Consider the following 14,715-nt stretch of genomic DNA (forward strand, 5'->3'; position numbering starts at 1 on the left):
TTTGTGGATGTTCGCTTTATATCCGGACACTTCCCCGTATGCTATTATTACCTCTTGCAGTGCCGACATCGAAGCTGTAGGGTCTGTTATGGTCAGGAGGACGTCGCCCGCATATGCCGAGGCGGTAAAGTCTTTATTCCCCACTCTGACTCCTCTGATGTTCGGGTGTTTGCGTATCGCTTGTAACAAGGGTTCCAGCGCCAATACGAAGAGAAGAGGGGAAAGCGGGCACCCCTGTCTGGTCCCGTTGTATAGCCTAAATGGTTTCAGCGGGGCTCCCGTTATCAGCACCTGTGCCCTCACCTTATGATACATCGCCCTGATATCAGTTATGTATTCCTCCGGGAATTCCAGATGTTTTAGCACGGACAACAGAAATTGCCATCTAACCCTATCAAAGGCCTTTTCTGTGTCGACAGACACAATCAGGGTGGGCGTCCTGGTGACCTTTTGCTTCCAAATCAGGTCTGCATTCCTCCTAGTATTTTCAAATAATTGCCGTCCTTGGATAAAACCTACCTGGTCTGCATGTATAAGTGAGTTCAGTACCGGGTTCAATCTATCCGCTTGCACTCTCGCTAGGATCTTCATATCGTGGTTGATTAACGAGATAGGCCTGTAATTCGTGGGCTGGAGTGGGTCCTTTCTGGGTTTAGGTAGAAGCACGATCGTGGCAATGGACATATCAGGGTCTAGACTCCCACCTTGCCTCAGGTTTTCAAAAAGCTTCACCAGGCGAGGTGTAAGCTCTTCCCTGTAGGTCTTGTAAAACGTGCCGTCAAAACCGTCTGGTCCCGGTGCTTTGTTACTTTTCAGGCCCGAGATGGCCCTGTCTACTTCTTCTTCAGTGATTTCTGCTGCCAGACCATTCGCCACTTCCCTATTTAATTCCCAAAGTGTCAAGATACTGTAGGATATGTTCCTCTTCTTGTTCGGCGTGTGTATTTTCCGTTGGAGTGTGGTGGTATAATTGTTTATAGTATTCCTCAAAAACCTCAACTATGTCTGTCGGCTTTGATTTTGTTGTGCCATCCGGGTGTCGTATGGCCAGGAGAGTGTCCATCTTGTTTGCTTTTTTGAATAAAGCACGTTTTGACCATACCATGGATCTGGCTGTTTCGTCTAACAACACTGTACCGATGTTTCTCCTCACTGCTTCTAACTGCCTGTAGAGCTCGCCATTCGGGGTCGTTTGATGTTTCTGTTCAAGGGTTCTTAGTTGCCCCAACAGGGTCTCTAGCTTTTGATGTTTGATTTTCTTCCGTCTGGTAGCTAACTTGATCATTGTCCCTCGCACCACAGCCTTATGCGCCGCCCATACCGTACTCGCTGTCACCTCTGGGGTGTCGTTCATATCAAAGTATTCTATCATCTCTTTCCGGATCTGTTCCACCGCTTCGGTATCCCGTAACAATGACGTATTTAGTCTCCACGTCCATGGTGAAGCTATGCACAGATTGCCCAGTGTAATGGAGACGTCTGCGTGGTTCGACCACGATATGTTACCCACCTGTGACCCCACCGTGCGGGAAATACCCGCAGCATTTGCTAAGAATAGGTCAATCCTTGAGTATGTTCCATGAGGAGCTGAATAAAAAGTGTAGTCCTTGGTTCCCGGGTGGTGGGCCCTCCATACATCTATCATCCCGCTTTCGACAATAAAGTCTTTGAGCAACTGGTCTTGTCTTCCTCTCCCTTGGGAGCTTGGCACTCCATCTTTTGAGCTCCTGTCCACAGCTGGGCACGGGGCCGCATTAAAGTCCCCCCCCCATTATAACCATGCCATGTTGCAACGCTGAGATTTTATCCCTCAATGTGTGCCAGAAGTTGGAGTCCGGCTGGTTCGCCGCGTAAATATTTATCAAATGAATGGCGTGTGAATGTAAGGTGCTTGACACAATGACGTAACGGCCCTGTGGGTCGATGTCTTGGGAAGTCATTTGGAAGGGACAGCTGTTGCTAATAAGGATGGCTACCCCGTTACGTTTGTGATGGGACCTAGCTTCATACGTCCCCGCATAGGTGCGGTCTCGCAGTCTGAACTTGGCTTGTTTAGGAATATGAGTCTCTTGAAGGTAAGCAATATCTGATTTCATTCTCTTCAGTTCCCTGAACATGAGACGGCGCTTCTTCGGGCCGTTAAGGCCTTTTACGTTCAACGTAGTGATCTTGATCTCCATTGTGTGGAATTTCCTTCTCTACTGCATGACTTCGCGACCCTCGCTTTTCTGTCTCGCTGTAAGCTATTGTCTATCATGTCGTTTGGTCTTGTCACCCAGACTATATTACTCTTGTTCTGTTCTGTCGGGCCCGGGTCATCTCGAAACCCTGCTCCCTCGGAAAAGACTCCCCCACCCCCTAGGAAAAAAGAAAATCTAGCAAAAAGCAAACTGGGCATCAGCCAATGCCCAAGAAATCTGGTCTTACCTGTCGCCAGATTCATGTGGGGAGCACGTTCCCACTTCTCCACTGTAATCACGCTGGGAGGAGCTGTGGAACCCAGAGCCCTGTCTCCCACACGCCCTTCCTTCTCCTAATTGACCTCTAGGTGCCCTTCAAGAAATCTATTCCGATATATCCCCACCCTGTCCCCCTCTACCACGAACCTCCTTCGGCTACTACTCGGCCCTCTACCAGGGTACCCGGTTGCCATACTCCCTGCATATTCCATCCCCCTAGCTTGGGGTTGCGGAACCCTATGTGGTCAGTGCCTACAGTAAAAACCTCCTATCTTGGGGTATCTCCGTGGGTACATTGCTCCGGTGTAAATTCATAGACCTTCTTCTATGACAAAGTAATCCTTACCGAGAGACTATAGCGTCCCCTTAAACAGTGAAAACTCTATTATACAATAAAATTATTTACAAACGAGTGCTCTCCATCCACTTTGACTTGTCCAGTGGCCTGCATTTTCACCTCTGTGGGAATTAGTTGTGTTAGCCGAGTTCCAAGTTGTAGGGCTGCTTTCCCTTACTTCCCTGTCCGCCACCTCCCTGAGGGGTGGGGGCCAATGGGCCTTTAAGATATTAATACCCTCATCTCTGACTGGGAGAGCAATTACCCCCTCTCAAAGTGCCTCTCTCCTCCTGTTGGTCTCCTCCTTCCCCCCGTGTCCATATGACCCTTACAATAGCTGGGCAGAATTGGAGAGGTGGGACTAGTCATGCCTAAGAATATGTGGGTCCCGTATCCTGTTGTGTCCCCCCACCCCTGGCCAACCGTCCCACCTCCACCATGGGGATCCCGTACTGAGCCATTGTGTGTACATTCCAAGAGCATTCTTTTTCTCGGCTGAGAAGGGGGAGGGGGAGAGGGAGCCGGGGACAGTAAGTACCTTTTCCTGTTCCCAATTATCCAATATCCCATGGAAGGATAAATTAAGTGAGGGCCTCAGATTTCCGGTTGGGGGTTTCCTTCCCCTTGCTAACAGTGTGTCAACCCCCTTACCTTGGCCACGCCACTGATTGATCGAGGAGAAGAAGAGGAAAACAAAGGAAAAGCCAATAAAAACACACAACATTCCCCTCCTTCTGGCTTGCTATCCTAATCTGCGTCCCATCTGTTGTGCAAATGTCCTGGAGCCTAGTCAACCTTCTGTCGGTTGCAATCACATGAAGCAATATACCAATTGCAAAATGTTAAGCTCATAAACATATACCTGCGGTATTGAATAGTGAATTGGTTATATCTTAGTTAATATTACAGTGTACAATGGGTCAACGCTCCTGACCTTTGATCCAAAGTTTGGGATAACATCGTTCTCTGCAATAACGAAATATGTTCGACTAGGTCTGAATTAAAAATTACTTTTCTCTGCTCTCTTCACTCCCGCCTCCCTTTTTAACTAACATTTGAAACTGTTTTACATCCCCCCTGTCTCATCCCCTCCCCCGGTTTAAGTTTGTAATTGTATGTATAGTTTGCCTTTTTTTTTTTTTTTAACGCACTTTTTTCTTTTTGTCAGTAACCCATTTTTTTTTGCCTTTTTCTTTGTAAAATACACTTTTCAAACCACCCGTTTGTAATCAACCTATTTTCTATAGGAGGAGAAAAAGAGACAGGGAGAGAGACCACAGGGTCATTAAGAAAAAATATACATAGCAGGACCTCGAATCCCTCTGTATTCTTGAGCACTGAGGATACCTGTACTGTAATTGTCCCTGCGTTTCTTGTGCGGCGCTCACTAGGTCTGAACATAGCGTTAGTGCCAAGGTGTCTGGGGAAGGTACTGCCACGCAGCACAAGTCACAAAGTCCGTCAGCCTCCATGCCCAGTCCCGAGAACCCACTGATCCTAGCCATCCAGCATGTTCCAGCAAAAGAGTCCCACTTCCATATCGCCCCTGGGCCGCTTGGGTGAGCCATCAGACGCCATTGCCCCCCCCCCCCCCCCCCAAAGCAAAGCCTTCTCAACTGCAGCATCACAAACGTAGCGGGGCAATCAGCAGACATCTGCAACTGTCGTGGAGAACCCCCTCCCACTCGGTGAGCATAGAAAACAACCGAGATACAAGAAAACCCCGGGCATCCCTCCCAAATCCCGCTATGCAATAATTGATCTACCCAGTGTCAGGCTTTTACCCAGTCCCCACCCGCAACTTTGATTCTTCATCTCCCACACCCTGGTTAAGGCCTTAAAACCCCGGTAAGAGAAAGCATACGATACCCTCCGTGTCTAGCGGTGGCCTCTCACGCCTGCCTCTTGCCATTCTGTCTGCAACTGGGGTAGCTCCTCCGGGCCCAATGCCAGGTTGGGAAGGTTCGGGGGTGGTTGGACTCCCAGGCTCCGGAACAGGTGTTGGGGATTGCCCCCAGGTAGCAGGACGTGCACCTGGTCTCCCTGAAAGGTGAGGAGTTTGAAGAGGAATCCCCAAGCGTACCTCACGCCCACACCCCTAAGGGCTTCCGTCACAGGCTGCCATTCACTTCGCCATTGAAGTGTTGAAGGAGCCAGGTCTTGATAGAGGGATATTTGTGTGCCAGCATACCTGATAGGACCCTCTCGGCTTTTCTTCATCAGCCCTTCTTTAGCACGGTAGTGCACGAACCGAACTATGACATCCCTTGGGGCATTCCCCTCAACTCTCAGTGCACGCATTGCCCTGTGCACCCTTTCCCTATGCCAGCGCTCCTCCGTGAGGTCCGGAAGAAGAGGCCTCAGGACGGAGAGTACAAGCCCCTGCAGGTTTTCTCCTTTGTCTTCCGGCAGGCCCCTTATGCGGAGGTTGTTCCTCCGTGACCGATTCACCATGTATTCCATTGTGAGGTTGGTTTCTACCGCGTGTGCAGTAAGGTGGTTGACCCGGTCGACCACCGCGTTATAAGCCTGAGTAGCGTCCATCCGTTCCTCCAACCTCGCGGTCCATTCCCCCAGGGCGCCTATGTCGGCCTGCAGGACCACCGTTGATTTGGCAATTTCTCCAGCTAGGTAGGTCCGGACTTCTGCCAGCTTTGCCAGTATCGTGTCCTGTTCGGCGGAGGAGGCCTCCCTGTTCCCACGAGGTGAGGCCTGTGAGGATCCTCCGTCACCATCTTGACACTCTGGCCGGCCATGCTTAGGTGCCGTGAGGAGGTCTAAGACAGAACCCCCAGATTCTGACACCTTCTTTGTCTGCTTTTTCGGGAGTCTCTTCTCCATAGTAGGGGGCAAGATGGGGAGAGAAAAAGCAAAATTTTAGGTCGCTTTTGTGAGCTTTTGGGCGCGATCAGAGCGGAGCCCTAATGAGACACGTCCAGTCTTCTCGACGGTCAGGCCACCGTAATACATAATTTTAGGTGATTGATTGAGAGATAAATGAAAACTTCATGAAAACATTCACTCAGTAGATGGCTTAATCTACAATGGTCTGATTTTTTGATAAATTTTCAAAGGAAAGTTCAACAATAATTTCTTACTGGATAATTGATACTAACCTATAGTTTGCTCTATCTACAAACATGCAAGCACATGAAAAACTGAAAAACGCTTTATTAGATATAAAAAATTCTTATAAAATACCGTGCGGTATAAGTGACAAAGACCTACACCTATAAGTGGAACGCTCAAACACATATAAAGCTTACCAAATGTAACTTGATTCAATAGTGCAATATGAAGTACATGCCCAAAAAATACAAAAAGATACAATATAGTGCAGATGGTAATTAAAATTACAATACAGGAATGATAATATTGTAGTGAACTGTACACTCACATTTCAAGGAGCCTGTATATAGTAAAACTGGCTCCGTATTGAGGCTTGTGTGCTTTTTTATGGTAGCACCACCCTTCCACTTCGGCTTGGAGTAGTTCTCATGAATGAAACATAAAAGGAGAACGAACCAATGTGTAGATTGTAGAGATAAAAACACGGATGATAAAAAAAAAGTCCTTAATAAAAGTCCTTTAAAATGGCCAACACGCATTTCACTCTCAATAGAGCTTCCTCAGTCAATAATAAAAAAAACTCTATTGAGAGTGAAACGCGTATTGGCCATTTTAAAGGACTTTTATTAAGGACTTTTTTATCATTTATTTTTTATTATTGTATACCAATAAATTAGTTATTTTACTCAAGATCCTGCTCAAATCCTTTTTGGAGCCTCTAAGAATCTTCATATGGGCAGTGCCATCCCTATTTAAATTGGCACCACATCTATACACCTTAGAGCCGGGACCCAGATGCGGTAAATATGGAATGAAAATTAATATGGATTAGTCTGGCAAAAGCATTCAGGAAAGACTGAAGGGGAGAGAGGCAGGAAAGAGGAAGGTCAGTTAGTAGGTTATTGCAGTAGTCGAGATAAGGTACATTGCATTAATTTTGGATGCCTTGGCCTTCCCTATGTCAGAACTGCAAATGCACAGTCTTCTGGTTAAATATATCCAGTTGTTTTCTTTATTCCATTCTATAAATAGCACTGTCTCCAGTTTGCTAAATAGTCTAATTATTGTTTGGTTTATTGCATTTTGAAATGTCCTGCTGATGGAGGGGGTTGGTGAGATGTGTTGCTATAAGTAGAAAACAGAAATTCCTTGGGCACACATAAAACCAAAGTGAAACATTCAATAAGTTAAATTGATGGTGGAGTAAACTGAGACATGTGCAAAAGAGCAAATCAAAAGCATCAAGGAAAAAAAATCTATACCTGGTCCAATAATGAAAATGAAAAATCACAGTCTTTTTTTTTTTTTTTTTTTAAGAGATGGAAGGTTCTTTTAATAAATTGACTTGGGAATGGTTCATAGATTTCTTTGTAATTGTAGCATAATTGATAGAACTTGTGGAGTGCATGATATAATAAATAATTTTGCTACTTGATATTTTGCAATTGAATCCACAGATTATATGAAACCTAGTCTTCTAAGCAGTTTAAAAATAAAATAATGTTTCCCACAGACACAAACACAGCTGTGGATGTTCGCTTTATATCCGGACACTTCCCCGTATGCTATTATTACCTCTTGCAGTGCCGACATCGAAGCTGTAGGGTCTGTTATGGTCAGGAGGACGTCGCCCGCATATGCCGAGGCGGTAAAGTCTTTATTCCCCACTCTGACTCCTCTGATGTTCGGGTGTTTGCGTATCGCTTGTAACAAGGGTTCCAGCGCCAATACGAAGAGAAGAGGGGAAAGCGGGCACCCCTGTCTGGTCCCGTTGTATAGCCTAAATGGTTTCAGCGGGGCTCCCGTTATCAGCACCTGTGCCCTCACCTTATGATACATCGCCCTGATATCAGTTATGTATTCCTCCGGGAATTCCAGATGTTTTAGCACGGACAACAGAAATTGCCATCTAACCCTATCAAAGGCCTTTTCTGTGTCGACAGACACAATCAGGGTGGGCGTCCTGGTGACCTTTTGCTTCCAAATCAGGTCTGCATTCCTCCTAGTATTTTCAAATAATTGCCGTCCTTGGATAAAACCTACCTGGTCTGCATGTATAAGTGAGTTCAGTACCGGGTTCAATCTATCCGCTTGCACTCTCGCTAGGATCTTCATATCGTGGTTGATTAACGAGATAGGCCTGTAATTCGTGGGCTGGAGTGGGTCCTTTCTGGGTTTAGGTAGAAGCACGATCGTGGCAATGGACATATCAGGGTCTAGACTCCCACCTTGCCTCAGGTTTTCAAAAAGCTTCCCCAGGCGAGGTGTAAGCTCTTCCCTGTAGGTCTTGTAAAACGTGCCGTCAAAACCGTCTGGTCCCGGTGCTTTGTTACTTTTCAGGCCCGAGATGGCCCTGTCTACTTCTTCTTCAGTGATTTCTGCTGCCAGACCATTCGCCACTTCCCTATTTAATTCCCAAAGTGTCAAGATACTGTAGGATATGTTCCTCTTCTTGTTCGGCGTGTGTATTTTCCGTTGGAGTGTGGTGGTATAATTGTTTATAGTATTCCTCAAAAACCTCAACTATGTCTGTCGGCTTTGATTTTGTTGTGCCATCCGGGTGTCGTATGGCCAGGAGAGTGTCCATCTTGTTTGCTTTTTTGAATAAAGCACGTTTTGACCATACCATGGATCTGGCTGTTTCGTCTAACAACACTGTACCGATGTTTCTCCTCACTGCTTCTAACTGCCTGTAGAGCTCGCCATTCGGGGTCGTTTGATGTTTCTGTTCAAGGGTTCTTAGTTGCCCCAACAGGGTCTCTAGCTTTTGATGTTTGATTTTCTTCCGTCTGGTAGCTAACTTGATCATTGTCCCTCGCACCACAGCCTTATGCGCCGCCCATACCGTACTCGCTGTCACCTCTGGGGTGTCGTTCATATCAAAGTATTCTATCATCTCTTTCCGGATCTGTTCCACCGCTTCGGTATCCCGTAACAATGACGTATTTAGTCTCCACGTCCATGGTGAAGCTATGCACAGATTGCCCAGTGTAATGGAGACGTCTGCGTGGTTCGACCACGATATGTTACCCACCTGTGACCCCACCGTGCGGGAAATACCCGCAGCATTTGCTAAGAATAGGTCAATCCTTGAGTATGTTCCATGAGGAGCTGAATAAAAAGTGTAGTCCTTGGTTCCCGGGTGGTGGGCCCTCCATACATCTATCATCCCGCTTTCGACAATAAAGTCTTTGAGCAACTGGTCTTGTCTTCCTCTCCCTTGGGAGCTTGGCACTCCATCTTTTGAGCTCCTGTCCACAGCTGGGCACGGGGCCGCATTAAAGTCCCCCCCCCATTATAACCATGCCATGTTGCAACGCTGAGATTTTATCCCTCAATGTGTGCCAGAAGTTGGAGTCCGGCTGGTTCGCCGCGTAAATATTTATCAAATGAATGGCGTGTGAATGTAAGGTGCTTGACACAATGTCGTAACGGCCCTGTGGGTCGATGTCTTGGGAAGTCATTTGGAAGGGACAGCTGTTGCTAATAAGGATGGCTACCCCGTTACGTTTGTGATGGGACCTAGCTTCATACGTCCCCGCATAGGTGCGGTCTCGCAGTCTGAACTTGGCTTGTTTAGGAATATGAGTCTCTTGAAGGTAAGCAATATCTGATTTCATTCTCTTCAGTTCCCTGAACATGAGACGGCGCTTCTTCGGGCCGTTAAGGCCTTTTACGTTCAACGTAGTGATCTTGATCTCCATTGTGTGGAATTTCCTTCTCTACTGCATGACTTCGCGACCCTCGCTTTTCTGTCTCGCTGTAAGCTATTGTCTATCATGTCGTTTGGTCTTGTCACCCAGACTATATTACTCTTGTTCTGTTCTGTCGGGCCCGGGTCATCTCGAAACCCTGCTCCCTCGGAAAAGACTCCCCCACCCCCTAGGAAAAAAGAAAATCTAGCAAAAAGCAAACTGGGCATCAGCCAATGCCCAAGAAATCTGGTCTTACCTGTCGCCAGATTCATGTGGGGAGCACGTTCCCACTTCTCCACTGTAATCACGCTGGGAGGAGCTGTGGAACCCAGAGCCCTGTCTCCCACACGCCCTTCCTTCTCCTAATTGACCTCTAGGTGCCCTTCAAGAAATCTATTCCGATATATCCCCACCCTGTCCCCCTCTACCACGAACCTCCTTCGGCTACTACTCGGCCCTCTACCAGGGTACCCGGTTGCCATACTCCCTGCATATTCCATCCCCCTAGCTTGGGGTTGCGGAACCCTATGTGGTCAGTGCCTACAGTAAAAACCTCCTATCTTGGGGTATCTCCGTGGGTACATTGCTCCGGTGTAAATTCATAGACCTTCTTCTATGACAAAGTAATCCTTACCGAGAGACTATAGCGTCCCCTTAAACAGTGAAAACTCTATTATACAATAAAATTATTTACAAACGAGTGCTCTCCATCCACTTTGACTTGTCCAGTGGCCTGCATTTTCACCTCTGTGGGAATTAGTTGTGTTAGCCGAGTTCCAAGTTGTAGGGCTGCTTTCCCTTACTTCCCTGTCCGCCACCTCCCTGAGGGGTGGGGGCCAATGGGCCTTTAAGATATTAATACCCTCATCTCTGACTGGGAGAGCAATTACCCCCTCTCAAAGTGCCTCTCTCCTCCTGTTGGTCTCCTCCTTCCCCCCGTGTCCATATGACCCTTACAATAGCTGGGCAGAATTGGAGAGGTGGGACTAGTCATGCCTAAGAATATGTGGGTCCCGTATCCTGTTGTGTCCCCCCACCCCTGGCCAACCGTCCCACCTCCACCATGGGGATCCCGTACTGAGCCATTGTGTGTACATTCCAAGAGCATTCTTTTTCTCGGCTGAGAAGGGGGAGGGGGAGAGGGAGCCGGGGACAGTAAGTACCTTTTCCTGTTCCCAATTATCCAATATCCCATGGAAGGATAAATTAAGTGAGGGCCTCAGATTTCCGGTTGGGGGTTTCCTTCCCCTTGCTAACAGTGTGTCAACCCCCTTACCTTGGCCACGCCACTGATTGATCGAGGAGAAGAAGAGGAAAACAAAGGAAAAGCCAATAAAAACACACAACATTCCCCTCCTTCTGGCTTGCTATCCTAATCTGCGTCCCATCTGTTGTGCAAATGTCCTGGAGCCTAGTCAACCTTCTGTCGGTTGCAATCACATGAAGCAATATACCAATTGCAAAATGTTAAGCTCATAAACATATACCTGCGGTATTGAATAGTGAATTGGTTATATCTTAGTTAATATTACAGTGTACAATGGGTCAACGCTCCTGACCTTTGATCCAAAGTTTGGGATAACATCGTTCTCTGCAATAACGAAATATGTTCGACTAGGTCTGAATTAAAAATTACTTTTCTCTGCTCTCTTCACTCCCACCTCCCTTTTTAACTAACATTTGAAACTGTTTTACATCCCCCCTGTCTCATCCCCTCCCCCGGTTTAAGTTTGTAATTGTATGTATAGTTTGCCTTTTTTTTTTTTTAACGCACTTTTTTCTTTTTGTCAGTAACCCATTTTTTTTTTGCCTTTTTCTTTGTAAAATACACTTTTCAAACCACCCGTTTGTAATCAACCTATTTTCTATAGGAGGAGAAAAAGAGACAGGGAGAGAGACCACAGGGTCATTAAGAAAAAATATACATAGCAGGACCTCGAATCCCTCTGTATTCTTGAGCACTGAGGATACCTGTACTGTAATTGTCCCTGCGTTTCTTGTGCGGCGCTCACTAGGTCTGAACATAGCGTTAGTGCCAAGGTGTCTGGGGAAGGTACTGCCACGCAGCACAAGTCACAAAGTCCGTCAGCCTCCATGCCCAGTCCCGAGAACCCACTGATCCTAGCCATCCAGCATGTTCCAGCAAAAGAGTCCCACTTCCATATCGCCCCTGGGCCGCTTGGGTGAGCCATCAGACGCCATTGCCCCCCCCCCCCCCCCCCCCCCAAAGCAAAGCCTTCTCAACTGCAGCATCACAAACGTAGCGGGGCAATCAGCAGACATCTGCAACTGTCGTGGAGAACCCCCTCCCACTCGGTGAGCATAGAAAACAACCGAGATACAAGAAAACCCCGGGCATCCCTCCCAAATCCCGCTATGCAATAATTGATCTACCCAGTGTCAGGCTTTTATCCAGTCCCCACCCGCAACTTTGATTCTTCATCTCCCACACCCTGGTTAAGGCCTTAAAACCCCGGTAAGAGAAAGCATACGATACCCTCCGTGTCTAGCGGTGGCCTCTCACGCCTGCCTCTTGCCATTCTGTCTGCAACTGGGGTAGCTCCTCCGGGCCCAATGCCAGGTTGGGAAGGTTCGGGGGTGGTTGGACTCCCAGGCTCCGGAACAGGTGTTGGGGATTGCCCCCAGGTAGCAGGACGTGCACCTGGTCTCCCTGAAAGGTGAGGAGTTTGAAGAGGAATCCCCAAGCGTACCTCACGCCCACACCCCTAAGGGCTTCCGTCACAGGCTGCCATTCACTTCGCCATTGAAGTGTTGAAGGAGCCAGGTCTTGATAGAGGGATATTTGTGTGCCAGCATACCTGATAGGACCCTCTCGGCTTTTCTTCATCAGCCCTTCTTTAGCACGGTAGTGCACGAACCGAACTATGACATCCCTTGGGGCATTCCCCTCAACTCTCAGTGCACGCATTGCCCTGTGCACCCTTTCCCTATGCCAGCGCTCCTCCGTGAGGTCCGGAAGAAGAGGCCTCAGGACGGAGAGTACAAGCCCCTGCAGGTTTTCTCCTTTGTCTTCCGGCAGGCCCCTTATGCGGAGGTTGTTCCTCCGTGACCGATTCACCATGTATTCCATTGTGAGGTTGGTTTCTACCGCGTGTGCAGTAAGGTGGTTGACCCGGTCGACCACCGCGTTATAAGCCTGAGTAGCGTCCATCCGTTCCTCCAACCTCGCGGTCCATTCCCCCAGGGCGCCTATGTCGGCCTGCAGGACCACCGTTGATTTGGCAATTTCTCCAGCTAGGTAGGTCCGGACTTCTGCCAGCTTTGCCAGTATCGTGTCCTGTTCGGAGGAGGAGGCCTCCCTGTTCCCACGAGGTGGGGCCTGTGAGGATCCTCCGTCACCATCTTGACACTCTGGCCGGCCATGCTTAGGTGCCGTGAGGAGGTCTAAGACAGAACCCCCAGATTCTGACACCTTCTTTGTCTGCTTTTTCGGGAGTCTCTTCTCCATAGTAGGGGGCAAGATGGGGAGAGAAAAAGCAAAATTTTAGGTCGCTTTTGTGAGCTTTTGGGCGCGATCAGAGCGGAGCCCTAATGAGACACGTCCAGTCTTCTCGACGGTCAGGCCACCGTAATACATAATTTTAGGTGATTGATTGAGAGATAAATGAAAACTTCATGAAAACATTCACTCAGTAGATGGCTTAATCTACAATGGTCTGATTTTTTGATAAATTTTCAAAGGAAAGTTCAACAATAATTTCTTACTGGATAATTGATACTAACCTATAGTTTGCTCTATCTACAAACATGCAAGCACATGAAAAACTGAAAAACGCTTTATTAGATATAAAAAATTCTTATAAAATACCGTGCGGTATAAGTGACAAAGACCTACACCTATAAGTGGAACGCTCAAACACATATAAAGCTTACCAAATGTAACTTGATTCAATAGTGCAATATGAAGTACATGCCCAAAAAATACAAAAAGATACAATATAGTGCAGATGGTAATTAAAATTACAATACAGGAATGATAATATTGTAGTGAACTGTACACTCACATTTCAAGGAGCCTGTATATAGTAAAACTGGCTCCGTATTGAGGCTTGTGTGCTTTTTTATGGTAGCACCACCCTTCCACTTCGGCTTGGAGTAGTTCTCATGAATGAAACATAAAAGGAGAACGAACCAATGTGTAGATTGTAGAGATAAAAACACGGATGATAAAAAAAAAGTCCTTAATAAAAGTCCTTTAAAATGGCCAACACGCATTTCACTCTCAATAGAGCTTCCTCAGTCAATAATAAAAAAAACTCTATTGAGAGTGAAACGCGTATTGGCCATTTTAAAGGACTTTTATTAAGGACTTTTTTATCATTTATTTTTTATTATTGTATACCAATAAATTAGTTATTTTACTCAAGATCCTGCTCAAATCCTTTTTGGAGCCTCTAAGAATCTTCATATGGGCAGTGCCATCCCTATTTAAATTGGCACCACATCTATACACCTTAGAGCCGGGACCCAGATGCGGTAAATATGGAATGAAAATTAATATGGATTAGTCTGGCAAAAGCATTCAGGAAAGACTGAAGGGGAGAGAGGCAGGAAAGAGGAAGGTCAGTTAGTAGGTTATTGCAGTAGTCGAGATAAGGTACATTGCATTAATTTTGGATGCCTTGGCCTTCCCTATGTCAGAACTGCAAATGCACAGTCTTCTGGTTAAATATATCCAGTTGTTTTCTTTATTCCATTCTATAAATAGCACTGTCTCCAGTTTGCTAAATAGTCTAATTATTGTTTGGTTTATTGCATTTTGAAATGTCCTGCTGATGGAGGGGGTTGGTGAGATGTGTTGCTATAAGTAGAAAACAGAAATTCCTTGGGCACACATAAAACCAAAGTGAAACATTCAATAAGTTAAATTGATGGTGGAGTAAACTGAGACATGTGCAAAAGAGCAAATCAAAAGCATCAAGGAAAAAAAATCTATACCTGGTCCAATAATGAAAATGAAAAATCACAGTCTTTTTTTTTTTTTTTTTTTTTTTTAAGAGATGGAAGGTTCTTTTAATAAATTGACTTGGGAATGGTTCATAGATTTCTTTGTAATTGTAGCATAATTGATAGAACTTGTGGAGTGCATGATATAATAAATAATTTTGCTACTTGATATTTTGCAATTGAATCC

The sequence above is a fragment of the Pelobates fuscus genome, chromosome 6 (assembly GCF_036172605.1).
Source record: "Pelobates fuscus isolate aPelFus1 chromosome 6, aPelFus1.pri, whole genome shotgun sequence".
Taxonomy (NCBI): Eukaryota; Metazoa; Chordata; class Amphibia; order Anura; family Pelobatidae; genus Pelobates; species Pelobates fuscus.